Below are 26,432 nucleotides of genomic sequence, written 5' to 3' on the forward strand. Positions count from 1 at the left end.
CCCGACAGCATACGCTGTCGGCATTTATCATTGCACTAGCAGTTCTTGTGAACTGTTGGTGCAATGCCGCCCGCTAGCAGGGGGTGTTAATCAACCCAATCGAATTCGATCGGGTTGATATCTGTCCGCCGCCTCAGGGCAGGCGGACAGGTTATGGAGCAGCGGTCTTCAGACCGCTGCTTCATAACTTCTGTTTCCGGCGAGCCTAAAACCCCATAGTGTTATTATGAATGTAAGTGTACTTTGTAATGTATGTTTTATGTGTTTTGTACAACTTTTTTTGTTTTGCGAAACATTTAACCAGAGCTCTGAGGACGCGGTAATCAATCTAGTGTAAATTGTGATTGCACTCAAGCGATCGTGTTTACTTTCAACTCGTAATATCAGAAGCACACCCCCCGATAACCCCATTATCAATTGCATGCAAACGTTAGTGCTCCACTCTTAACCTAGCCCAATGTGTTTCATAAGTTCTAAAGTGGAAAAAAATAAGAAAAAAGTCTGTTAAAAATTATATCAAATCTAAACAAACTTCATAAATGTATTTATGTACGGCATAAAAGTGCATATACTGTAGTAATAAGTAATTGCATTTGCATGAATTTGCCTTTGTCCACAGTCCTATATCTGTGGATGTGATTATGGTAAAATAATTATAGAAACAAAATAAAATATTTTAATTAGTCAATTTGGTTCAGCAAATATAATCTTATGGTAATGATTAGATAACTGACTAAATTAGGTCTCAAACGTAGATCTGTGATAAAAGAATATAGCAATACCATCAAAAGAAAGATCAAACCAAATTACATGCAAATCATATGCGAGTATTTTAATAACTGTCAAAGAAAAATGATGGAATGACAAGGAAATATAAAGACTTAAAGCAAGCCAAGGATATTTTAATTAGGAAAGAACATAAAACCCTTATGTAATGGAGAAACCTGAAATATCTGGAAGGATTTTATGTATAATATTCGTCCCACATTCTGGATACGTTCGCCCACTATGCAGTTTTCTCAAAAGAATTAAATATAAGATTTCATGATTGCTTAAACTTTTAAAATGAATGTTTATAGATTACTACAGATTCTTAATTTGATAAATAGATAGCTAGATAGATAGATAAATAAATAAAAACATTTGATTGAGGAGTATTGTATTTGAGTTAGCAAAAAAATTTTCGCCCAGCTGGTACATGAAATGTAACTTTTACATGAATAGTGGTTAAATGTGGGTGCACTGGTCATAGGTAGATATGCACCAAATGCCTGTGTAGAGTAAAGCTATTCTTGAAACAAATGCTGATGTCATTTAAAATGTAAATGCAGTCAAGCGCTTTGGATTTTGATTTTGTCTCTTTAAATTAAATGTACAATTAAACAAGTAGGACTTGGTTTAAAAATTATGGGTTCGGTTACAGGTACAGCACAAAAATATTAGCACTTTTGTGTGTTAACATTGCTGACTTAGGGCCAGATTACAAGTGAAGCACTAGCTTTACGTGTGCCCATAAAGGGGCTAATTTGCCTGTTTATGAGCGCACGTTAAATAACCAGCCATTAAAAGTGGCTGGTTAATTTGACAGCGAGCTTGCGGTTTCACTTTACACTAAGCGCAATAATACCTCTGGTTAAAAATAAAAAGTTTCCCCAATTGCCCCAAAACAGTACATTAACGTAAAAGTGATGGGATGTGGGGTGTTTTGAAAAAAAAATGGCACATAAAGTGCCTTTACATGGAGGTCAGTGGGGGACTGTGTTTTCTCTATAAATATATATGTATATGCTTATATACATATATATGTAACTGTTGATATGTGTATATATACATATAACCACATAAATATATATAAATAAGCATATACATATATACTTATTTATTGCTGAGTGATTTGCCTCCTGCGCTGCAGTAGGTTGTTTGCTGTAGCTGCAAACGATGCTCCCATTGAAGTCTATGGAAGCACACGCTCATGATTGCTTGGCTTTGGGCAATGCAAACATCAGGTGGCATTAATATTGCGCTGCACCTTTAATACCAGAGCACATTACGTGCGCTGGTATTACTGAGTGGAGCTCAAATATTGTGCTTGGGTAAGCGCAATATTGTGCTCCAGTCGTAATCTGGCCTTTAATGTTTGTCATATAAGCCACCTCTTACTCTCTGACAAGGTGTGGTGTTTTCAAGGCGGTGCACTGGCCTTCACAGGATATGTGTGTATGCTGATGAAAAACAGTAATAAAGGAATAGTCTAGTCAAAATTAAACTTTCATGATTTAGATAGAGCATACAATTTTAAGCAACTGGTTCTGCCCATTTTAGTTCAGAACCTGGGTAGCACTTTCTGATTGGTGTCTAAATGTAGCCACCAATCAGCAAGCGCTACCGAGGTCCTGAACCAAAAATGGGAAGGCTCCTAAGCTTACATTCAAATAAAGATACCAAGAGAACAAAGAAAAGTTTATAATAGGAGTAAATTAGAAAGTTGCTTTAAATTGCATGATCTATTTGAATCTTGAAGGTGTTATTTTGACTAGACTATACATTAACTTTTACTAGAGGCATTTTTGCTAATAGAAGTATATTGCATAAAGGATTCTCTTCAAAACTGAAACGCACCCATGCACATTTTAGTTTTGACATTTCTATCCTTTCAAGATAAATGAATAGTAAAAATGTGTTTTAGCACAAGTACATTGCGCATCACTACAGTGTTTTCAATTAAAACAAAAAAAGGTGTTTCAGCACAAGACTATTAATCCCTGCATAAGTAAATACAAAAATGTACTTACCATCTCTCTAAAACATGGGTACACATGTTATAGAGTTTATTCCTGTTGTATAAGCCCCTTTCACCTACCCCATGTTAGTAAATACCCCCTGATGACACAAACACACAAGAAAATACAAAACTTACATTGGTACTAAAAAGCAATATCATTAACACAGAACAAAGTCTGAAAGCAGACTGCAAGTACATTTTACAATATTTAAAGGGACAGTCTAGTCAAAATTAAACTTTCATGATTCAGATAGAGCAGGCAATTTTAAGCAACTTTCTAATTTAATCATATTATCAATTTTTCTTTGTTCTTTTGCTATCTTTATTTGAATGTAAGCTTAGGAGCCAGCCCATTTGTAGTTCAGCACCTGGGTAGCACTTGCTAATTGGTGGCTACAATAAGACTCCAATCAGAAAGCGCTACCCAGGTGCTGAATAAAAAATGGGCCGGCTCCTATGCTTACATTCCTGCTTTTTCAAATAAAGACACCAAGAGAAGAAAGAAAAATGATAATAGGAGAAAATTAGAAAGTTGCTTAATCCCTTAATGACCAAGGACGTGCCAGACACGTCCTACAAAAAACAGTAATTAATGACCAAGGACGTGTCTGGCACGTCCTCTGGGGTTTCAAGCGGTGGAAGCGATCCTGATCGCTTCCAGTCGCTTTCAGGGTATTGCAGCGATGGCCCTCTCTGCATCGACCATCGATGGTGCAAACGTTGGTGGCGTGGGAGGGCTTGGATGGAGGTGGGTGGCGGCCCATTACTGGTAGCTCCCTGTCAGTGGGGTTGATGGGCCCGGAAGCGTGCACGTGCACGCGGGGGGGACTGCTACACTATGGGACATCAGGATGAAAGGGAAGGAGGGAGAAGGGTTTATATGTATTGGGAAAGGGATTTGGGAGGAGGAGGGGGTAGGGTATTGAGGGGGGCAGCTACACTACAGAAAATGTTTTTTTTTAAAATAAATTCTATAAAAAAGGGCACATTTTTAGTAAATTGGGCACTGGCAAAAAAAATCTTAAAAAAAAAAAAACACCTTTATTTTTATACTGGCAAACTTTCTGCCAGGACTTAAAGGGACATTATACACTCATTTTTTTCTTTGCATAAATGTTTTGTAGATGATCTATTTATATAGCCCATACAGTTTTTTTTTTAATGTATAGTTTTGCTAATTTAAAATAACATTGCTCTGAGACGGCCTTTTGGCAGACAGGCTAAGCTGCACTAGCAAGGGGTTTTTTTTACACACTAGTATAAGGAGCCAGAATCGGCACTCTCTCAGGTTGTGTACTCTGCTGTGAGAGGAAAGGGAAACAGTGGGAACATTCAAACAGCTGCAAAGAGCGGAAGGGAGAGACATCTGTGCCGTGAGGAATCCAGTATATTGCTGATATCATACCTCACATGTTTGAGGATGGAGTCTGTGAGTACAATCTTGTATCGTAATAAAGGAGTAATTTTTTGTCATTACCTCTGCACTTAGATTATGTTTCTTTTCTGCGCTCTAGGTTGCTTTCTTTGATTTCGAGTGTGATTTTGACAGGCACTACACCAGTGTTTTTAAAAGGAGCAGCAGATTGAAATTGAGAGGATCGAAAAACTGAGCTTTATGAAAAGCAAAATGAAAAGTAAAGTAATCTGTATGGGACTCAAAAATAAGGTTTTTATTATATGTGAATGTTAAGTATATATACATTTTTATTTTTGCATTTACATACGCCTGGATTACGAGTTTTGTCGGCAATGGTGTGCGGTGCTAACGAGCAGTTTATGCTCCCGCTCACCTACAGACAACGCTGGTATTACGGGTTTTTACAAACCCGGCGTTAGCCGCAGAAAAGTGAGCGGAGAGCAAAATTTTGCTCCACATCTCACATCAATACCAGCGCTGCTTACGGTAGTGGTGATCTGGCAAAACGTGCTTGTGCACGATTTCCCCATAGGAATCAATGGGGGAGAGCCGGCTGAAAAAAACCTAACACCTGCAAAAAAGCAGCGTAAAGCTCCTAACGCAGCCCCGCCCCATTAATTCCTATGGGGAAACACTTTTAATGTCTACACCTAACACCCTAACATGAACCCCGAGTCTAAACACCCCTAATCTTACACTTATTAACCCCTAATCTGCCGCCCCCGACATCGCCGACACCTGCATTATATTTATTAACCTATAATCTGCCGCTCCGGATACCGCCGCCACCTACATTATACTTATTAACCCCTAATCTGCTGCCCCCAACATCGTCGAACCCTATAGTATATTTATTAACCCCTTATCTGCCACCCCCAATGTCGCCGCAACCCACCTACACTTATTAACCCCTAATCTGCTGCCCCCAACGTCGCCGCCAGTATAATAAAGTTATTAACCCCTAAATCTAAGTCTAACCCTAACCCTAACACCCCCCTAACTTAAATATAATTTAAATAAATCTAAATAAAATAACTACAATTAACTAAATAATTCCTATTTAAAACTAAATACTTACCTATAAAATAAACACTAAGCTAGCTACAATATAACTAATAGTTACATTGTAGCTAGTTTAGGATTTATTTTCATTTTACAGGCAACTTTGTATTTATTTTACTAGGTAGAATAGTTATTAAATAGTTATTAACTTTTTAATAGCTACCTAGTTAAAATAAAGACAAATTTACATGTAAAATAAAACCTAACCTAAGTTACAATTACATCTAACACTACACTATAATTAAATTAATTCCCTAAATTAACTACAATTAAATACAATTAAATATAATTATCTAAAGTACAAAAAAAACACTAAATTACAGAAAATAATAAAATAATTACAAGTTTTTAAAACTAATTACACCAAATCTAATCCCCCTAATAAAATAAAAAAGCCCCCCAAAATAATAAAAAGCCCTACCCTATACTAAATTACAAATAGCCCTTAAAAGGGCCTTTTGTGGGGCATTGCCCCAAAGTAATCAGCTCTTTGACCTGTAAAAAAAAGTACAATACACCCCAACATTAAAACTCACCACCCACACACCGAACCCTACTCAAAAAACCCACCGAATCCCCCCTTAATAAAACCTAACACTAACCCCTTGAAGATCACCCTACCTTGAGAAGTCTTCACCCAACCGGGCCGAAGTCCTCAACAAAGCCAGGCAAAGGTGTCCTTCAGACGGGCAGAAGTCTTCATCCAAGCCGGGAAGAAGAGGTCCTCCAGACGGGCAGAAGTCTTCATCCAGGCGGCATCTTCTATCTTCATCCATCCGGCACGGAGCGGCTCCATCTTCAAGACATCCGACGTGGAGCATCCTCTTCAAATGACGTCCAACTGAAGAATGAAGGTTCCTTTAAATGATGCCATCTAAGATGGCGTCCCTTCAATTCCGATTGGCTGATAGAATTCTATCAGCCAATCGGAATTAAGGTAGAAAAAATCTTATTGGATGATGCAATCAGCCAATAGGATTGAGCTCGCATTCTATTGGCTGATCCAGTCAGCCAATAGAATGCAAGCTCAATCCTACTGGCTGATTGGATCAGCCAATAGGATTGAACTTCAATCCTATTGGCTGATTGCATCAGCCAATAGGATTTTTTCTGCCTTAATTCCATGGCTGATAGAATTCTATCAGCCAATTGGAATTCAAGGGATGCCATCTTGGATGACGTCATTTAAAGGAACCTTCATTCTTCAGTTGGACGTTGTTTGAAGAGGATGCTCTGCGTCGGATGTCTTGAAGATGGAGCCGCTGCGCGCCGGATGGATGAAGATAGAAGATGCCGCCTGGATGAAGACTGGAGGACATCTTCTTCCCGGCTTTGATGAAGACTTCTGCCCGTCTGGAGGACCACTACGCCCAGCTTCATTGAGGACTTCGGCCCGGTTGGATGAAGACTTCTTAAGGTAGGGTGATCTTCAAGGGGTTAGTGTTAGGTTTTATTAAGGGGGGATTGGGTGGGTTTTAGAGTAGGGTTTGGTGTGTGGGTGGTGGGTTTTAATGTTGGGGGGTATTGTACTTTTCTTTACAAGTCAAAGAGCTGATTACTTTGGGGCAATGCCCCGCAAAAGGCCCTTTTAAGGGCTATTTGTAATTTAGTATAGGGTAGGGCATTTTATTTTTTGGGGGGGCTTTTTAATTTTATTAGGGGGATTAGATTAGGTGTAATTAGTTTAAAAAACTTGTAATTATTTTATTATTTTCTGTAATTTAGTGGGGGTTTTTTCCGTACTTTAGATAATTGTATTTAATTGTAGTTAATTTAGGGAATTCATTTAATGATAATGATAGTGTAGTGTTAGGTGTAATTGTAACTTAGGTTAGGTTTTATTTTACAGTTACATTTGACTTTATTTTAACTAGGTAGCTATTAAATAGTTAATAACTATTTAATAACTATTGTACTTAGTTAAAATAAATACAAAGTTGCCTGAAAAATAAAAAATAAATCCTAAAATAGCTACAATGTAACTATTAGTTATATTGTAGCTAGTTTAGGGTTTATTTTATAGGTAAGTATTTAGTTTTAAATAGGAATTATTTATTTAATTGTAGTTATTTTATTTAGATTTATTTAAATTATATTTAAGTTAGGGGGGGTTAGGGTTAGACTTAGATTTAGGGGTTAATACATTTAATATAGTTGCGGCGACTTTGGGGGCGGCAGATTAGGGGTTAATAAATGTAGGTAGGTGTCAGCAATGTTAGGGACGGTAGATTAGGGGTTAATAATATTTAACTAGTGTTTGTGATGCGGGAGTGCGGCGGTTTAGGGGTTAATATATTTTTTATAGTATTGGTGATGTACAGTTCGCAGATTAGGTGTTAAAAATTTTATTTTAGTGTTTGCGATGTGGGGGGGCCTCAGTTTAGGGGTTAATAGGTAGTTTATGGGTGTTAGTGTACTTTTTAGCACTTTAGCTAAGAGTTTTATGCTATGGCATTAGCCCATAAAACTCTTAACTACTGACTTTTAAATGTGGTACCAGGCTTGACAGGAGAGGCTGTACCGCTCACTTTTTGGAAGACTCGTAATACCAGCGTTATGCAAGTCCCATTGAAAATATAGGATACGCAATTGACGTAAGTGGATTCACTGTATTTTCGAGTCTGGCCAAAAAAGTGAGCGGTGAGCCTGTCATTTCAAGACTCGTAATACCAGCGGGCGTTAAAAAGCAGCGTTGGGACCTCTTAACGCTGCTTTTTAAGGCTAACGCAAGACTCGTAATCTAACCGATAGTATTTCATTTAATTATAGGTAATTGTAGTTTATTGATTTACCTATATGCATATAAAGAAAATGTATTAACCTATTTCTGCAAGTACAGGGATATTAGCCCAATATTTTTATCAGCTGTGCAGAGTTAGGTTTGAAGCGCTCCATTTTAGTTTTGTGGTTTATGATCTATTTATATAGCCCATAAAGTTTTTTTTTTTTTTAATGTATAGTTTTGTTAATTTAAAATAACATTGCTCTGATATTCAGACTCCTAACCAAGCCCCAAAGTTTTAGGATAATACCGACAGATACCTACTCCAGCTTGCTCCTGTTTATGTAAAGGGTTTTTTCATATGCAAAAGTAGGGGGAGGGGGAGTGTCTTATTTCCCACTTCACTGTAAGCCCACTTACAGTGGGCTTTCCAGCTGCCTTTTCAACAGAGCTAAACTGAGAGCTTCTAAATAAGTTTTTAAACAGTTTTATACTGGATTTTTATAGCAGTATCTGTGCATCTTATTCTTTATAATAGTGTCTATTACATGCAGTTATATTAAAATTGGTGTATACTGTCCCATTAAAATGGCAGTGACAATTGTAAGGTGGGGGAGGGAATAGAGCTGTTTGAGAGGGGTCAGGGAGGGATCAGAGGATGGGATGTGTCAGGTAGGAGGCTGATCTTTACACTAAAGCTAAAAAGAACCCTACAAGCTCCCTACAAGCTACCTAAATAACCCCTTCACTGCTGGGGCATAATACAAGTGTGGTGCATAGCGGAATTTAGCAGCCTTCTAATTACCAAAAAGTAATACCATACATTTCTGCTATTTCTGAACAAAGGGGATCCCAGAGATGCATTTACAACCATTTGTGCCATAATTGCACAAGCTATTTATAAATAATTTCAGTTTTAAACCTAAAGTTTGTGAAAAAGTTAACATTTTTTTTATTTGATCGCATTTGGTGGTGAAATGGTTTCATGAAATATACCTAGGCCTAGATTTAGAGTTCGGCGGTAAAAGGGCTGTTAACGCTCCGCGGGTTTTTTTCTGGCCGCACCATAAATTTAACTCTGGTATCGAGAGTTCAAACAAATGCTGCGTTAGGCTCCAAAAAAGGAGCGTAGAGCATTTTATCCGCAAATGCAACTCTCGATACCAGAGTTGCTTACGGACGCGGCCGGCCTCAAAAACGTGCTCGTGCACGATTCTCCCATAGGAAACAATGGGGCTGTTTGAGCTGAAAAAAAACCTAACACCTGCAAAAAAGCAGCGTTCAGCTCCTAACGCAGCCCCATTGTTTCCTATGGGGAAACACTTCCTACGTCTGCACCTAACACTCTAACATGTACCCCGAGTCTAAACACCCCTAACCTTACACTTATTAACCCCTAATCTGCCGCCCCCCGCTATCGCTGACCCCCTGCATTACACTTTTAACCCCTAATCTGCCGCTCCGTAAACCGCCGCCACCTACGTTATCCCTATGTACCCCTAATCTGCTGCCCTAACATCGCCGACCCCTATGTTATATTTATTAACCCCTAATCTGCCCCCCACAACGTCGCCGACACCTACCTACACTTATTAACCCCTAATCTGCCGAGCGGACCTGAGCGCTACTATAATAAATGTATTAACCCCTAATCCGCCTCACTAACCCTATCATAAATAGTATTAACCCCTAATCTGCCCTCCCTAACATCGCCGACACCTACCTTCAATTATTAACCCCTAATCTGCCGACCGGAGCTCACCGCTATTCTAATAAATGTATTAACCCCTAAAGCTAAGTCTAACCCTAACACTAACACCCCCCTAAGTTAAATATAATTTTTATCTAACGAAATAAATTAACTCATATTAAATAAATGATTCCTATTTAAAGCTAAATACTTACCTGTAAAATAAATCCTAATATAGCTACAATATAAATTACATTTATATTATAGCTATTTTAGGATTAATATTTATTTTACAGGCAACTTGGTATTTATTTTAACTAGGTACAATAGCTATTAAATAGTTAAGAACTATTTAATAGTTACCTAGTTAAAATAATTACAAATTGACCTGTAAAATAAATCCTAACCTAAGATATAATTAAACCTAACACTACCCTATCAATAAAATAATTAAATAAACTACCTACAATTACCTACAATTAACCTAACACTACACTATCAATAAATTAAATAAACACAATTGCTACAAATAAATACAATTAAATAAACTATCTAAAGTACAAAAAATAAAAAAGAACTAAGTTACAGAAAATAAAAAAATATTTACAAACATAAGAAAAATATTACAACAATTTTAAACTAATTACACCTACTCTAAGCCCCCTAATAAAATAACAAAGACCCCCAAAATAAAAAATTCCCTACCCTATTCTAAAATACAAAAATTACAAGCTCTTTTACCTTACCAGCCCTGAACAGGGCCCTTTGCGGGGCATGCCCCAAGAATTTCAGCTCTTTTGCCTGTAAAAAAAAACATACAATACCCCCCCCCCAACATTACAACCCACCACCCACATACCCCTAATCTAACCCAAACCCCCCTTAAATAAACCTAACACTAAGCCCCTGAAGATCTTCCTACCTTGTCTTCACCTCACCAGGTATCACCGATCCGTCCTGGCTCCAAGATCTTCATCCAACCCAAGCGGGGGTTGGCGATCCATAATCCGGTGCTCCAAAGTCTTCCTCCTATCCGGCAAGAAGAGGACATCCGGACCGGCAAACATCTTCTCCAAGCGGCATCTTCTATGTTCTTCCATCCGATGACGACCGGCTCCATCTTGAAGACCTCCAGCGCGGATCCATCCTCTTCTTCCGACGACTAGACAACGAATGACGGTTCCTTTAAGGGACGTCATCCAAGATGGCGTCCCTCAAATTCCGATTGGCTGATAGGATTCTATCAGCCAATCGGAATTAAGGTAGGAATTTTCTGATTGGCTGATGGAATCAGCCAATCAGAATCAAGTTCAATCCGATTGGCCGATCCCGTCATTCGTCGTCTAGTCGTCGGAAGAAGAGGATGGATCCGCGCTGGAGGTCTTCAAGATGGAGCCGGTCGTCATCGGATGGAAGAACATAGAAGATGCCGCTTGGAGAAGATGTTTGCCGGTCCGGATGTCCTCTTCTTGCCGGATAGGAGGAAGACTTTGGAGCACCGGATTATGGATCGCCAACCCCCCGCTTGGGTTGGATGAAGATCTTGGAGCCAGGACGGATCGGTGATACCTGGTGAGGTGAAGACAAGGTAGGAAGATCTTCAGGGGCTTAGTGTTAGGTTTATTTAAGGGGTGTTTGGGTTAGATTAGGGGTATGTGGGTGGTGGGTTGTAATGTTGGGGGGGGGTATTGTATGTTTTTTTTTACAGGCAAAAGAGCTGAAATTCTTGGGGCATGCCCCGCAAAGGGCCCTGTTCAGGGCTGGTAAGGTAAAAGAGCTTGTAATTTTTGTATTTTAGAATAGGGTAGGGAATTTTTTATTTTGGGGGTCTTTGTTATTTTATTAGGGGGCTTAGAGTAGGTGTAATTAGTTTAAAATTGTTGTAATATTTTTCTTATGTTTGTAAATATTTTTTTATTTTCTGTAACTTAGTTCTTTTTTATTTTTTGTACTTTAGATAGTTTATTTAATTGTATTTATTTGTAGCAATTGTGTTTAATTAATTTATTGATAGTGTAGTGTTAGGTTAATTGTAGGTAATTGTAGGTAGTTTATTTAATTATTTTATTGATAGGGTAGTGTTAGGTTTAATTATAACTTAGGTTAGGATTTATTTTACAGGTAAATTTGTAATTATTTTAACTAGGTAACTATTAAATAGTTCTTAACTATTTAATAGCTATTGTACCTGGTTAAAATAATTACAAAGTTGCCTGTAAAATAAATATTAATCCTAAAATAGCTATAATATAAATGTAATTTATATTGTAGCTATATTAGGATTTATTTTACAGGTAAGTATTTAGCTTTAAATAGGAATAAGTTATTTAATAAGAGTTAATTTATTTCGTTAGATGTAAATTATATTTAAGTTAGGGGGGTGTTAGTGTTAGGGTTAGACTTAGCTTTAGGGGTTAATACATTTATTAGAATAGCGGTGAGCTCCGGTCGTCAGATTAGGGGTTAATAATTGAAGTTAGGTGTCGGCGATGTTAGGGAGGGCAGATTAGGGGTTAATACTATTTATGATAGGGTTAGTGAGGCGGATTAGGGGTTAATACATTTATTATAGTAGCGCTCAGGTCCGCTCGGCAGATTAGGGGTTAATAAGTGTAGGTAGGTGTCGGCGACGTTGTGGGGGGCAGATTAGGGGTTAATAAATATAACATAGGGGTCGGCGATGTTAGGGGCAGCAGATTAGGGGTACATAGGGATAACGTAGGTGGCGGCGATTTGCGGTCGGAAGATTAGGGGTTAATTATTTTAAGTAGCTTGCGGCGACGTTGTGGGGGGCAAGTTAGGGGTTAATAAATATAATATAGGGGTCGGCGGGGTTAGGGGCAGCAGATTAGGGGTACATAAGTATAACGTAGGTGGCGGTCGGCAGATTAGGGGTTAAAAATTTTAATCGAGTGGCGGCGATGTGGGGGGACCTCGGTTTAGGGGTACATAGGTAGTTTATGGGTGTTAGTGTACTTTAGGGTACAGTAGTTAAGAGCTTTATAAACCGGCGTTAGCCAGAAAGCTCTTAACTCCTGCTATTTTCAGGCGGCTGGAATCTTGTCGTTAGAGCTCTAACGCTCACTGCAGAAACGACTCTAAATACCAGCGTTAGAAAGATCCCATTGAAAAGATAGGCTACGCAAATGGAGTAGGGGGATCTGCGGTATGGAAAAGTCGCGGCTGAAAAGTGAGCGTTAGACCCTTTAATCACTGACTCCAAATACCAGCGGGCGGCCAAAACCAGCGTTAGGAGCCTCTAACGCTGGTTTTGACGGCTACCGCCGAACTCTAAATCTAGGCCTTAGTTTTTAGTTGTCTACTAAAACAAAATATATACATGTGAAGGGTTATTCAGGGATTCCTGACATATATCAGTGTTACAATGTAACTATAGCTAATTTTGAAGAAAAAAAATGGTTTGGAAATAGCAAAGTGCTGCTTATACTTATTGACCTATAACTTGCAAAAAAAGCAAAGAACATGTAAACATGGGATATTTCTAAACTCTGGACAAGATGTAGAAACTATTTAGCATGGGTGTTTTTTGGTGGTTGTAGATGTGTAACAGATTTTGGGGGTCAAATTTAGAAAAAAAGTGTGTTTTTTCCATTTTCTCATTATATTTTATATTTTTTTATAGTAAATTATAAGATATGATGAAAATAATGATATCTTTAGAAAGTCCATTTAATGGCGAGAAAAACGATATATAATATGTGTGGGTACAGTAAATGAGCAAGAGGAAAATTACAGCTAAACACAAACACTGCAGTGTCTAACGGTAAGAAAATAGAAAATTGGTCTGGTCACTAAGGGGTTAAAATTGCTGCTCTATCTGAATCATGAAAGTTTAATTTTTACTAGACTATCCCTTTAAACACTTTTATCTCTTTTAATAAATAATTTTATAAAAGAAACAAAAAAGCAGCTATGTTTCAGGCCTTTCTTTTCCAGTCCATTTATATTTTAATGCATCTGTCAGTGTTCCTTTAATCACGTTTGATGAAAATGTTATGCTACATTAAAAATAATTGTCAAAACAGATAGCAAAAGTCATTTAAAAAAGTCTGAATATTCATTTAGAAAATGATCAGAAAGCTTAAATGTGTACAAACATTACTTTCATTTTGATATAACTATCTGGGACACTGATTCTTTATCCTGAGGTATTTTCCACTTCACATGGACACAGGGTTATGTTATGCTTGATTAAGAAATCATTTATTTTGTTCACTATTTAAATTTCTTGCCCCCCTCCTCCTTATCTGACCTCCTGGAGTTGAAAATTGGTTTCCTGCATATGTCTTTTACCATTGTGTGAATAATGCTTTATGTTGATAACTTTAATTAACAAATCCCTGTCAGTTGTAATATTTGTCTGTTTTTCCTTATTAGCTTAAAGCTTAATACGAAGTGTTCATGGTCTGAATAGTTCTGCATAGCAAAGAAAAGGCTAAAGGGAATGCTTTCCACTTTAAATACAGACTTGTTTTATATTTAAGAAAATATCCAGATTACTCCATGTAGGGTAAATTGTTTTATTCTTAATTATGAAGGTATCTGTCACATAATATTGTAGCTGTATCATTTAAGTTACTAATCGCAAAGACATAATCTTAAATTCTAGGCAAACCTCATAATTTCATAATTACATATTAATTTCAGCTGACATTACTTAAGATTTCTTATTATAGATACCAGTGTTTATAATTAATCTAATCCTTAATCTGGATAGCTAAAATAACTCACGGGCAATAGGGTTTACATAACTATTACTGCACAGAAAAAACTAAACAGTTCAAATGATTATTACACGATGGCCTAGCTTACAAGTGGAGCGATATTGAGTGCTAGCTGAGCTCATGGTTAATTAATAGAGCTCCCATGTTTACACCATAGACATCTATGGGGCATACTAAAAAAGCCTTTTATTTATTTCTGCTTGAACACTAACCCGAAGGTGCGCTAGGCCAACTGTGCTATAGCGGAAAGTTTGTTACCTATATATCAGCTAGATTACGAGTTTTGAGCGCTATAGTGAAATAAATGACCGCCACAAATGAGGTGGTATTTTACCTCCCTATAGTGCAGCTATTACAGGTTTAAAAAAACCCGGCTTGCGCGGGCGATATGGTGGCGTTGAGCTCCATACCTCACCCAAATACAAGCGGCGTTTTGATGTGCTCGTGCATGATTTCCCCATAGACATCAATGGGGAGAGCCGGCAAAAAAAAGCCTAACACCTGCGATTGCAGAAAGAAAAGCTTCGTAACGCAGCCCCATTGATGTCTATCGGGAAAGAAAAAGTTATGTTTATACCTAACACCCTAACATAAAAACCACGTCTAAACACCCCTAATCTGCTGCCCCCAACATCGACGCCATCTACATAATGTTATTAACCCCTAATCTGCCGCCCCCGACATTGCCGCAACCTACATTACAGTTATTCACCCCTAATCTGCCGCCCCCAACATCGCCGCCACCTACATAAATTTATTAACCCCTAATCTGCTGGCCCTAACATCGCCACCACCTACCTACACGTATTAACCCCTAATCTGCTGCCCCCAATTTGAAAAAAAAAAGTGAGCGGTACACCCTACCCTGTCAAGAGTCCTAATGCATTTAAAAATCAGTAGTTAAGAGTTTTATGGTACAACGCCATAGCATAAAACTCATAACTAAAGTGCTAAAAAGTACACTAACACCCATAAACTACCTATTAACCCCTAAACCAAGGCACTCCCGCATCAAAAACACTATAATAAAATTTTTAACCCCTAATCTGCCGCTCCGGACACCGCCGCCACCTACATTATATTTATGAAACCCTAATCTGCTGTCCCCAACATCGCTGACACCTACATTATATTTAATGACCCCTAATCTGCCGCCCCCAATGTCGCCGCCACCTACCTACACTTATTAACCCTTAATCTGCCGCCCCCAACGTTGCCGCCACTATAATAAACATATTAACCCCTAAACTGCCGCACTCCCGCCTCGCAAACATTAGTTAAATATTATTAACCCCTAATCTGCCGTCCCTAACATCGACACCACCTACCTACCTACCTTTATTAACCCCTAATCTGCCACACCCAACGTCGCCGCCAATATATTAAAGTTATTAACCCCTAAATCTAAGTCTAACCCTAACACCTCCTAACTTAAATATAATTTAAATAAGTCTAAATAAAATTCCTATCATTAACTAAATTATTCCTATTGAAAACTAAATACTTACCTATAAAATAAACCCTAAGCTAGCTACAATATAACTAATAGTTACATTGTAGCTAGCTAAGGGTTTATTTTTATTTTACAGGCATGTTTGTATTTATTTTAACTATGTAGAATAGTTATTAAATCGTTATTAACGATTTAATAACTACCTAGATAAAATAAATACAAAAGTACCTGTAAAATAAAACCTAACCTAAGTTACACTAACACATAACACTACACTATAATTAAATAAATTAACTAAATTAACAACAATTAAATCAATTAAATCAAATTAGCTAAAGTACAAAAGATCGCCACTAAATTACAGAAAATAATAAACAAATTGCAAGATATTTAAACTAATTACAGCTAATCTAATAGCCCTATAAAAATAAAAAAGCCCCCCAAAATAAAAAAACCCTACCTTAAACTAAATTCCCAATAGCCCTTAAAAGGGCTTTTTGCGGGGTATTGACCCAAAGTAATCAGCTCTTTTACCTGAAAAAAATAATAATACAAACAACCCCCCCAAAAGTAAAACCCACCACCCACACAACCAACCCCCCAAATAAAATACTAACTAAAAAAACTTAAGCTCCCCATTGCCCTGAAAAGGGCATTTCGATGAGCATTGCCCTTAAAAGGGGAGTTAGCTCTTTTGCAAGCCCAAAGTCCCTAACCTAAAAATAAAACCCACCCAATACACCCTTAAAAAAACCTGACACTAACCCCCTGAAGATCGACTTACCCGGAGAAGTCTTCATCCAAGCCGGGCCGAAGTCCTCAACGAATTCGGGAGAAGTCTTCATCCAAGTCGGGCAAAGTGGTCCTCCAGACGGGCAGAAGTCTTCATCCCCATGGCATCTTCTATCTTCATACATCCGGCACGGAGTGGGTCCATCTTCAAGACATCCGGCGTGGAGCATCCTCTTCCAACAAAGTCTTCTTACTAAATGATGGTTCCTTTAATTGACATCATCCAAGATGGCATCCCTTAGATTCCGATTGGCTGATAGAATTCTATCAGCCAATCGAAATTAAGGTAGAAAAAATCCTATTGGTTGATGCAATCAGCCAATAGGATTGAAGTTCAATCCTATTGGCTGAACCAATCAGCCAATAGAATGCAAGCTCAATCCTATTGCCCATGCAAATGCCCTTCTCAGGGCAATGGGGAGCTTAGTTTTTTTAGTTAGTATTTTATTTGGGGGGTTGGTTGTGTGGGTGGTGAGTTTTACTGTTGGGGTGGTTGTTTGTATTTTTTTTTCTTTTAAGGGCTATTGGTAGTTCAGTTTAGGCTAGGGTTTTTTTATTTTGGGGGGCTTTTTTTATTTTGATAGGGCTATTAGATTAGGTGTAATTTGTTTAAATATCTTGTAATTTGTTTATTATTTTCTGTAATTTAGTGGGGTTTTTTGTACTTTAGCTAATTTAATTTAATTGATTTAATTGTTGTTAATTTAGTTAATTTAGTTAATTATAGTGTAGTGTTATGTGTTAGTGTAACTTAGGTTTTATTTTACAGGTACTTTTGTATTTACTTTAGCTAGTGTGACAGAAAGCAAGGCCTGGTTATAAATGGAAGATATTTAAGACCAAGCATTGTACATGCTATTTCTCCTTTCAGTTAAAACCCCAGGGAGAAAGAGTGTGTATTTGATTATGCAGTTGATAAACTGTGTTCTGGGTCCCTTGGGTTTGGGATAATTGGAGAGAGGGTGGGCCATTATCCCAGACAGCTGTGAAGCTGTCCAGCAGCTAATCACAGATGTGGCTAATTAGAAGTTGTGAGGGTTTAAATAGCAGCCTCACTTAGGCCTTGGGAGAGAGTTACACAGCTACAGAAGCTGGTGTGTGTGTTTGTTACACTGTGTAAAAGGCTTTTGTTCCTGTGAACTGTAAAAGGACATTACTTTTACAAAGCACTTGTGGAATGCTGTGAAGTGCTGGGACACATTTAAAAGTACTTAACTTTGCTGCAGAGGAAGGATTTCCCTCTTTTGAAAATGAACTGCCTGTTTGTTATTGCTGTGAAAAATAAAGCCTTTTAAACTACAGTGGACTGTCCTGTGCTGCATTTGTGCCCTAGAAGACCGTGGTTAAAAGTGGTCCCTGTTACACTAGGTAGTTATGGAATAGTTAATAACTATTTAATAACTATTCTACCTAGTTAAAATAAATACAAACTTGCCTGTAAAATAAAAATAAACCCGAAGATAGCTACAATGTAACTATTAGTTATATTGTAGCTAGCTTAGGGTTTATTTTATAGGTAAGTATTTAGTTTTAAATAGGAATAATTTAGTTAATGATAGGAATTTTATTTAGACTTATTTAGATTATATTTAAGTTAGGGGGTGTTAGGGTTAGGGATAGACTCAGATTTAGGGGTTAATAATTTTAATATAGTGGCGGCGATGTTGGGTGCGGCAGATTAGGGGTTAATAAATGTAGGTAGGTGGCGTAGATGTTAGGGACGGCAGATTAGGGGTTAATAATATTTAACTGATGTTTGAGAGGCGGGATTGCAGCGGTTTAGGGGTTAATATGTTTATTATAGTGACTGCGACGTTGGGGGCGGCAGATTAGGGGTTAGTAAATATAATGTAGGTGTCGGCGATGTTGGGGGCAGCAGATTAGGGTTTCATAAATATAATGTAGGTGGCGGCGGTGCCCGGAGCGGCAGATTAGGGGTTAATAAATGTAAAGCAGGTGTCGGCGATGTTGGGGCGGCAGATTAGGGTTAATAAGTGTAAGATTAGGGGTGTTTAGACTCGGAGTTCATGTTAGGGTGTTAGGTGTAGACATAACTTTTGTTTCCCCATAGGAATCAATGGGGCTGCGTTAAGGAGTTTTTTGCAGGTGTTAGACTTTTTCTCAGCCAGCTCTCCCCGTTGATTCCTATGGGGAAATCGTGCATGAGCACGTACGACCAGCTCACCGCTGACTTAAGCAGCACTGGTATTGGAGTGCGGTAATGAGCAAAATTTTGCTCAATGCTCACTTCTTGCCTTTTAACGACGGGTTTCTAAAAACTCGTAATGCCAGCACTGCATGTAAGTGAGCGGTGAGGGAAAACTGCTCGTCAGCACCGCATAGCCTCTAACTAGTGATGTCGCGAATAGTTCGCCGGCGAATAGTTCCCGGCAAACATAGCATGTTCGCGTTCAGTGCGGCGGGCGAAGATATGCGATGTTCGATCCGCCCCCTATTCGTCATCATTGAGTAAAACTTTGACCCTGTACCTCACAGTCAGCAGGCACATTCCAGCCAATCAGCAGCAGGCCCTCCCTTCCAGACCCTCCTACCTCCTGGACAGCATCCATTTTAGATTCATTCGGAAGCTGCATTCTTAGTGAGAGGAGGGACAGTGTAGCTGCCGCTGATTTAATAGGGAAATCGATAGCTAGGCTAGTGTATTCAGTGTCCACTACAGTCCTGAAGGACTCATCTGATCTCTGCTGTAAGGACAGCACCCCAAAAAGCCCTTTTTAGGGCTAGAACATCAGTCTGCTTTTTTCTTTTCTTTTTTCCTGTGTAATCTAATTGCAGTTGCCTGCCTGCCAGAGTGTGTGTCAGGCTCACAGCGTATACTGTGCCCACTTGCCCAGTGCCACCACTCATATCTGTTGTAACAGTAGTGTACATTTAAAAAAAAACAATACTTTTTTGGCTGTGAAATAATAGCAGTCAGTTTCCTTCACACGTGTGCGTTTCAGTGCCTGCCAGGGCACAGTGTCACCCCAGTGCCACCACTCATATCTGGTGTAACAGTAGTGTACATTTAAAAAAAACAACACTTTTTTGACTGTGAAATAATAGCAGTCAGTTTCCTTCACACGTGTGCATTTCAGTGCCTGCCAGGGCACAGTGTCACCCCAGTGCAACTCATATCTGGTCTAACAGTAGTGTACATTTAAAAAAAACAACACTTTCTTGACTGTGAAATAATAGCAGTGTCAGTTTCCTTCACACGTGTGCATTTCAGTGCCTGCCAGGGCACAGTGTCATACCAGTGCAACTCATATCTGGTGTAACAGTAGTGTACATTTAAAAAAAAAATTTTTTTGACTGTAATAGATTGAATAGCAGTTAGTTGTCTGCAAGCGTGTGTGTCAGGCCTACAGCGTCTACTCTGCCAACTTCTGCCAGTGCACAGTGCCACTCATATCTGTTGTCACAGTAGCTTGCACGCATAGTACCACTAATCGGAAAAAAAATGACAGGCAGAGGCAGGCCACCCCGCAGGGGCCGTCATGTTCGTGGTGCTGTGATTCCCTTTGGCCCTAGAATAATGCCCAGTGTTCAGAGGCCACGTACCCTGAACTCAATTGATGCCATATACACGTCCCCTGATAGCGGACGTAACAGGGATTAAACTGATAAAAATAGTACTACTTAACACACCACTCCTATCTGGTGGTACATTAAATTGCACGCGCAGTGCCCCAAATTTTAAGTAGGAGGACCAACCAAGCATTTTTTTACATCTCCCGGCTCCTAAAATCGATGCCATATACACGTCCCCTGATAGGGGATGTAACAGGGATTAAACTGATAAGAATAGAACTACTTAACACACCACTCCTATCTGGTGGCACATTAGATTGCACGCGCAGTGCCCCAAATTTGAAGTAGGAGGACCGACCAAGCATTTTTTTCCATCTCCCGGTTCCTAAAATCGATGCCATATACACGTCCCCTGATAGGGGACGTAACAGGGATTAAACTGATAAGAATAGTACTACTTAACACACCACTCCTATCTGGTGGCACATTAGATTGCACGCGCAGTGCCCCAAATTTGAAGTAGGAGGACCGACCAAGCATCTTTTTCCATCTCCAGGTTCCTAAAATCGATGCCATATACACGTCCCCTGATAGGGGACGTAACAGGGATTAAACTGATAAGAATAGAACTTCTTAACACACCACTCCTATCTGGTGGCACATTAGATTGCACGTGCAGTGCCCCAAATTTGAAGTAGGAGGACCGACCAAGCATCTTTTTCCATCTCCCGGTTCCTAAAATCGATGCCATATACACGTCCCCTGATAGGGGATGTAACAGGGATTAAACTGATAATAATAGTACTACTTAACACACCACTCCTATCTGGTTGCACATTAGATTGCACGCGCAGTGCCCCAAATTTGAAGTAGGAGGACCGACCAAGCATCTTTTTCCATCTCCCGGTTCCTAAAATCGATGCCATATACACGTCCCCTGATAGGGGACGTAACAGGGATTAAACTGATAAGAATAGAACTACTTAACACACCACTCCTATCTGGTGGCATATTAGATTGCACGCGCAGTGCCCCAAATTTGAAGTAGGAGGACCGACCAAGCATCTTTTTCCATCTCCTGGTTCCTAAAATCGATGCCATTTACACTTCCCCTGATAGGGGACGTAACAGGGATTAAACTGATAAGAATAGAACTACTTAACACACCACTCCTATCTGGTGGCACATTAGATTGCACGCGCAGTGCCCCAAATTTGAAGTAGGAGGACCGACCAAGCATCTTTTTCCATCTCCCGGTTCCTAAAATCAGTGCCATACACACTTCCCCTGATAGGGGACGTAACAGGGATTAAACTGATAAGAATAGAACTACTTAACACACCACTCCTATCTGGTGGCACATTAGATTGCATGCGCAGTGCCCCAAATTTGAAGTAGAAGGACCGAACAAGCATATTTTTCAATCTCCCGGTTCCTAAAATCGATGCCATATACACGTCCCCTGATAGGGGACGTAACAGGGATTAAACTGATAAGAATAGTACTACTTAGCACACCACTCCTATCTGGTGGCACATTAGATTGCATGCGCAGTACCCCAAATTTGAAGTAGGAGGACCGACCAAGCATCTTTTTCCATCTCCCTTTTCCTAAAATCGATGCCATATACAGGGAGTGCAGAATTATTAGGCAAGTTGTATTTTTGAGGATTAATTATATTATTGAACAACAACCATGTTCTCAATGAACCCAAAAAACTCATTAATATCAAATCTGAATATTTTTGGAAGTAGTTTTTAGTTTGTTTTTAGTTTTAGCTATTTTAGGGGGATATCTGTGTGTGCAGGTGACTATTACTGTGCATAATTATTAGGCAACTTAACAAAAAACAAATATATACCCATTTCAATTATTTATTTTTACCAGTGAAACCAATATAACATCTCAACATTCACAAATATACATTTCTGACATTCAAAAACAAAACAAAAACAAATCAGTGACCAATATAGCCACCTTTCTTTGCAAGGACACTCAAAAGCCTGCCATCCATGGATTCTGTCAGTGTTTTGATCTGTTCACCATCAACATTGAGTGCAGCAGCAACCACAGCCTCCCAGACACTGTTCAGAGAGGTGTACTGTTTTCCCTCCTTGTAAATCTCACATTTGATGATGGACCACAGGTTCTCAATGGGGTTCAGATCAGGTGAACAAGGAGGCCATGTCATTAGATTTTCTTCTTTTATACCCTTTCTTGCCAGCCACGCTGTGGAGTACTTGGACGCGTGTGATGGAGCATTGTCCTGCATGAAAATCATGTTTTTCTTGAAGGATGCAGACTTCTTCCTGTACCACTGCTTGAAGAAGGTGTCTTCCAGAAACTGGCAGTAGGACTGGGAGTTGAGCTTGACTCCATCCTCAACCCGAAAAAGCCCCACAAGCTCATCTTTGATGATACCAGCCCAAACCAGTACTCCACCTCCACCTTGCTGGCGTCTGAGTTGGACTGGAGCTCTCTGCCCTTTACCAATCCAGCCACGGGCCCATCCATCTGGCCCATCAAGACTCACTCTCATTTCATCAGTCCATAAAACCTTAGAAAAATCAGTCTTGAGATATTTCTTGGCCCAGTCTTGACGTTTCAGCTTGTGTGTCTTGTTCAGTGGTGGTCGTCTTTCAGCCTTTCTTACCTTGGCCATGTCTCTGAGTATTGCACACCTTGTGCTTTTGGGCACTCCAGTGATGTTGCAGCTCTGAAATATGGCCAAACTGGTCGCAAGTGGCATCTTGGCAGCTGCACGCTTGACTTTTCTCAGTTCATGGGCAGTTATTTTGCGCCTTGGTTTTTCCACACACTTCTTGCGACCCTGCTGATTATTTTGAATGAAACGCTTGATTGTTCGATGATCACGCTTCAGAAGCTTTGCAATTTTAAGAGTGCTGCATCCCTCTGCAAGATATCTCAATATTTTTTACTTTTCTGAGCCTGTCAAGTCCTTCTTTTGACCCATTTTGCCAAAGGAAAGGAAGCTGCCTAATAATTATGCACACCTGATATAGGGTGTTGATGTCATTAGACCACACCCCTTCTCATTACAGAGATGCACATCACCTAATATGCTTAATTGGTAGTAGGCTTTCGAACCTATACAGCTTGGAGTAAGACAACATGCATAAAGAGGATGATGTGGTCAAAATACTTATTTGCCTAATAATTCTGCACTCCCTGTACACGTCCCCTGATAGGGGATGTAACAGGGATTAAACTGATAGGAATAGTACTACTTAACACACCTTATAATAACGCAGAGAGAGGCAATGCAGAGAGGAGTCTGAAGAAGAGGAGTCAGAGGAGGAAGGTGGCTTTGAGGAGGTGGAAGACCAAACACAGCAGGCGTCCCAGGGGGCTTGTTGTCACCTTTCGGGGGCCCTTGGTGTTGTACGTGGCTTGGTGGAGGAAGAGACCCTCAATGACATCAGCGAGGACAAGGAAAGGGACATGGCTAGCTTGGTATCCAACCTTGTGCAAATGGGGAGTTTGCGGTTGTGCAAATGGACTGCGATTGTTTGCGGTGCGTTAAATGGGGAGTTTGGTCTGTCACTGTGAAGCCGGCATAACCCTTACGCTACCTGATCGATACAACATCATACCTGATGTTTTAAAGCACGTTATTCCAAACAATTTAGGAATTTTAGGTGATTTATGCCTTTTATGGATTAAAACCAGACTCTGCATCAACTATGCAATTTTCCATGGGAGTTTTGCCATGGATCCACCTCCAGCATGCCACAGTCCAGGTGTTAGTCCCCTTGAAACAACTTTTCCATTACTATTGTGGCCAGAAAGAGTCCCTGTGGGTTTTAAAATTCGCCTGCCTATTGAAGTCAATGGCAGTTCGCCCCGTTCGCCCGTTCGCAAACAGTTGTGGAAGTTCGCGTTCCCCATTCGCGAACCCAAATTTTTATGTTCGCGACATCACTACACTCTAACACAAAACTCGTAATCTAGCCGTTAGGTTTTATTTTTATTTCACAGGTAAGTTTGTATTTATTTTAACTAGGTAGACTAGTTAGTAAACAGTTGTTAACTATTTACTAGCTACCTAGTTAAAATAAATACAAACTTACCTGTAAAATAAAACCTAACCTGCCTTACACTAAAACCTAACATTACAATAAAATTAAATAAATTAAATTAAAGCCGGCAGAAGTCTTCATCCAGACGGCATCTTCTATCATCATCCATCCGGTGCGGAGTGGATCCATCTTCAAGACATCCGGCGCAGAAAATTCTCCTCTTCCAATTGTTGCTGGAAAATGAAGTTCCCGTTAAGTGACGTTATCGAAGATGGTGTCCTTTACATTCCGATTGGCTGATCGAATTCTATCAGCCAATAGGAATAAAAGGAGAAATAATCCTATTGGCTGTTGCAATCAGCCAATAGGATTGAGCTTTCATCCTATTGACTGATCCAATCAGTCAATAGGATTGAGCTAGCATTCTATTGGCTTGCTTGGAATCTTTGATGACGTCACTTAAAGGGAACTTAATTTTCCAGCGACAATCAGAAGAAGATGATGCTCTGCACCGGATGTCTTGAAGATGGACCCGCTCTGCACTGGATGGATGAAGATAGAAGATGCCGTCTGGATGAAGACTTCTGCCTGCTTCGATGAGGAATTCTGCCCACTTTGATGAAGACTTCGCCGGCTGGATGAGGATGGATGTCCGGACTTCGAAAACCATAAGTAGATCTTCGGCGGTTAGTGTTAGTTTTTTTTAAGGGTTTATTGGGTGGGTTTTATTTTTAGCTTAGGGTTTGGGCACTTCGTAAAAGAGCTGATTGTCCTTTTCAGGGCATGGCAAAAGAGCTAAATGTCCTTTTCAGGGCAATGGTTAGCCTAGGTTTATTTAGATAGAATTTTTTTAGGGAGGTTTGGTTGTGTGGGTGGTGGGTTTTACTTTTGGTGGGTTCTTTGTATTTTTAATTGCTATGTAAAAGAGCTTTTTTCTTTGGGGAAATGCCCTGCAAAAGGCCCTTTTAAGGGCTATTGGCAGTTTAGTGTAGGCTAGGAGTTATTTTATTTTGGGGGGGCTTTTTTGTTTTTATAGGGCTATTAGATTAGGAGTAATTCGTTTTTATTTTTGATAATTTCGTTTTTTATTTTTTGTTTATTTTTGTTGTTGTAATTTAGTACATAGTATTTTATTAATTTAATTTATTTAATTTTATTGTAATGTTAGGTTTTAGTGTAAGGCAGGTTAGGTTTTATTTTACAGGTAAGTTTGTATTTATTTTAAATAATAACTATTTACTAACTAGTCTACCTAGTTAAAATATATTACCTGTGAAATAAAAATAAAACCTAAGATAGCTACAATATAACAATTAGTAATATTGTAGCTAGCTTAGGTTTTATTTCACAGGTAAGTATTTATTTAGTTTCAAATAGGAATTATTTAGGTAGTAATTGTATGTTTTATTTAGATTTATTTTAATTATATTTAAGTTAGGGGGTGTTAGGGTTAGGGTTAGACTTAGGCTTAGGGTTACGTTAGGGTTAGGGTTAGGTTTAGGGGTTAATGAATTTATGTAGTGATGTGGGAGGCCAGAGGTTTAGGGGTTAATAGTTTAATTTAGTATATTTTGCTGTGGGGGGCTTGCGGTTTAGTGGTTAATAGGTTTATTATAGCGGCGGTGTGGGCGACGGCAGATTAGGGGTTAATAATTTTTAAATAGTGTTTGCGATGCAGGAGGGCGGCGGTTTAGGGATTAATAGGTTTATTATAGTGGCGACGATGTTGGGAAGCGGGGGAATAGGGGTTAATACATTTTTAAGTGGTGGCTATGTCCAGAGCGGCAGATTAGGGGTTAATAATTTTATTTTAGTGTTTGCCATGCGAGAGGGCCTTGGTTTAGGGGTTAATAGGTAGTTTATGGGTGTTTATGGGTGTTACTGTACTTTTTAGTTTTATGCTACAGCTTTGTAACGTAAAACTCATAACTACTAACTTTAGATGGTGGTACGAATCTTGTCAGTATAGGGTGTACCGCTCACTTTTTTGCCTCCCAGGCAAACTCGTAATTCCGGCGCTATGGGAGTCCCATTGAAAAAGGACTTTTTAAAAAGTGCGTTACTGACGTTGCATGATGGCCAAAAAGGTGTGCGGTACAACTATACCTACAAGACTCGTAATAGCAGCGTTAAGGAAAAAGCAGGGTTATGAAGCAAAACGATGCTTTTTCACTCATAACGCCAAACTCGTAATC

The sequence above is a fragment of the Bombina bombina genome, chromosome 2, assembly GCF_027579735.1.
Source record: "Bombina bombina isolate aBomBom1 chromosome 2, aBomBom1.pri, whole genome shotgun sequence".
In the NCBI taxonomy this organism is placed as follows: domain Eukaryota; kingdom Metazoa; phylum Chordata; class Amphibia; order Anura; family Bombinatoridae; genus Bombina; species Bombina bombina.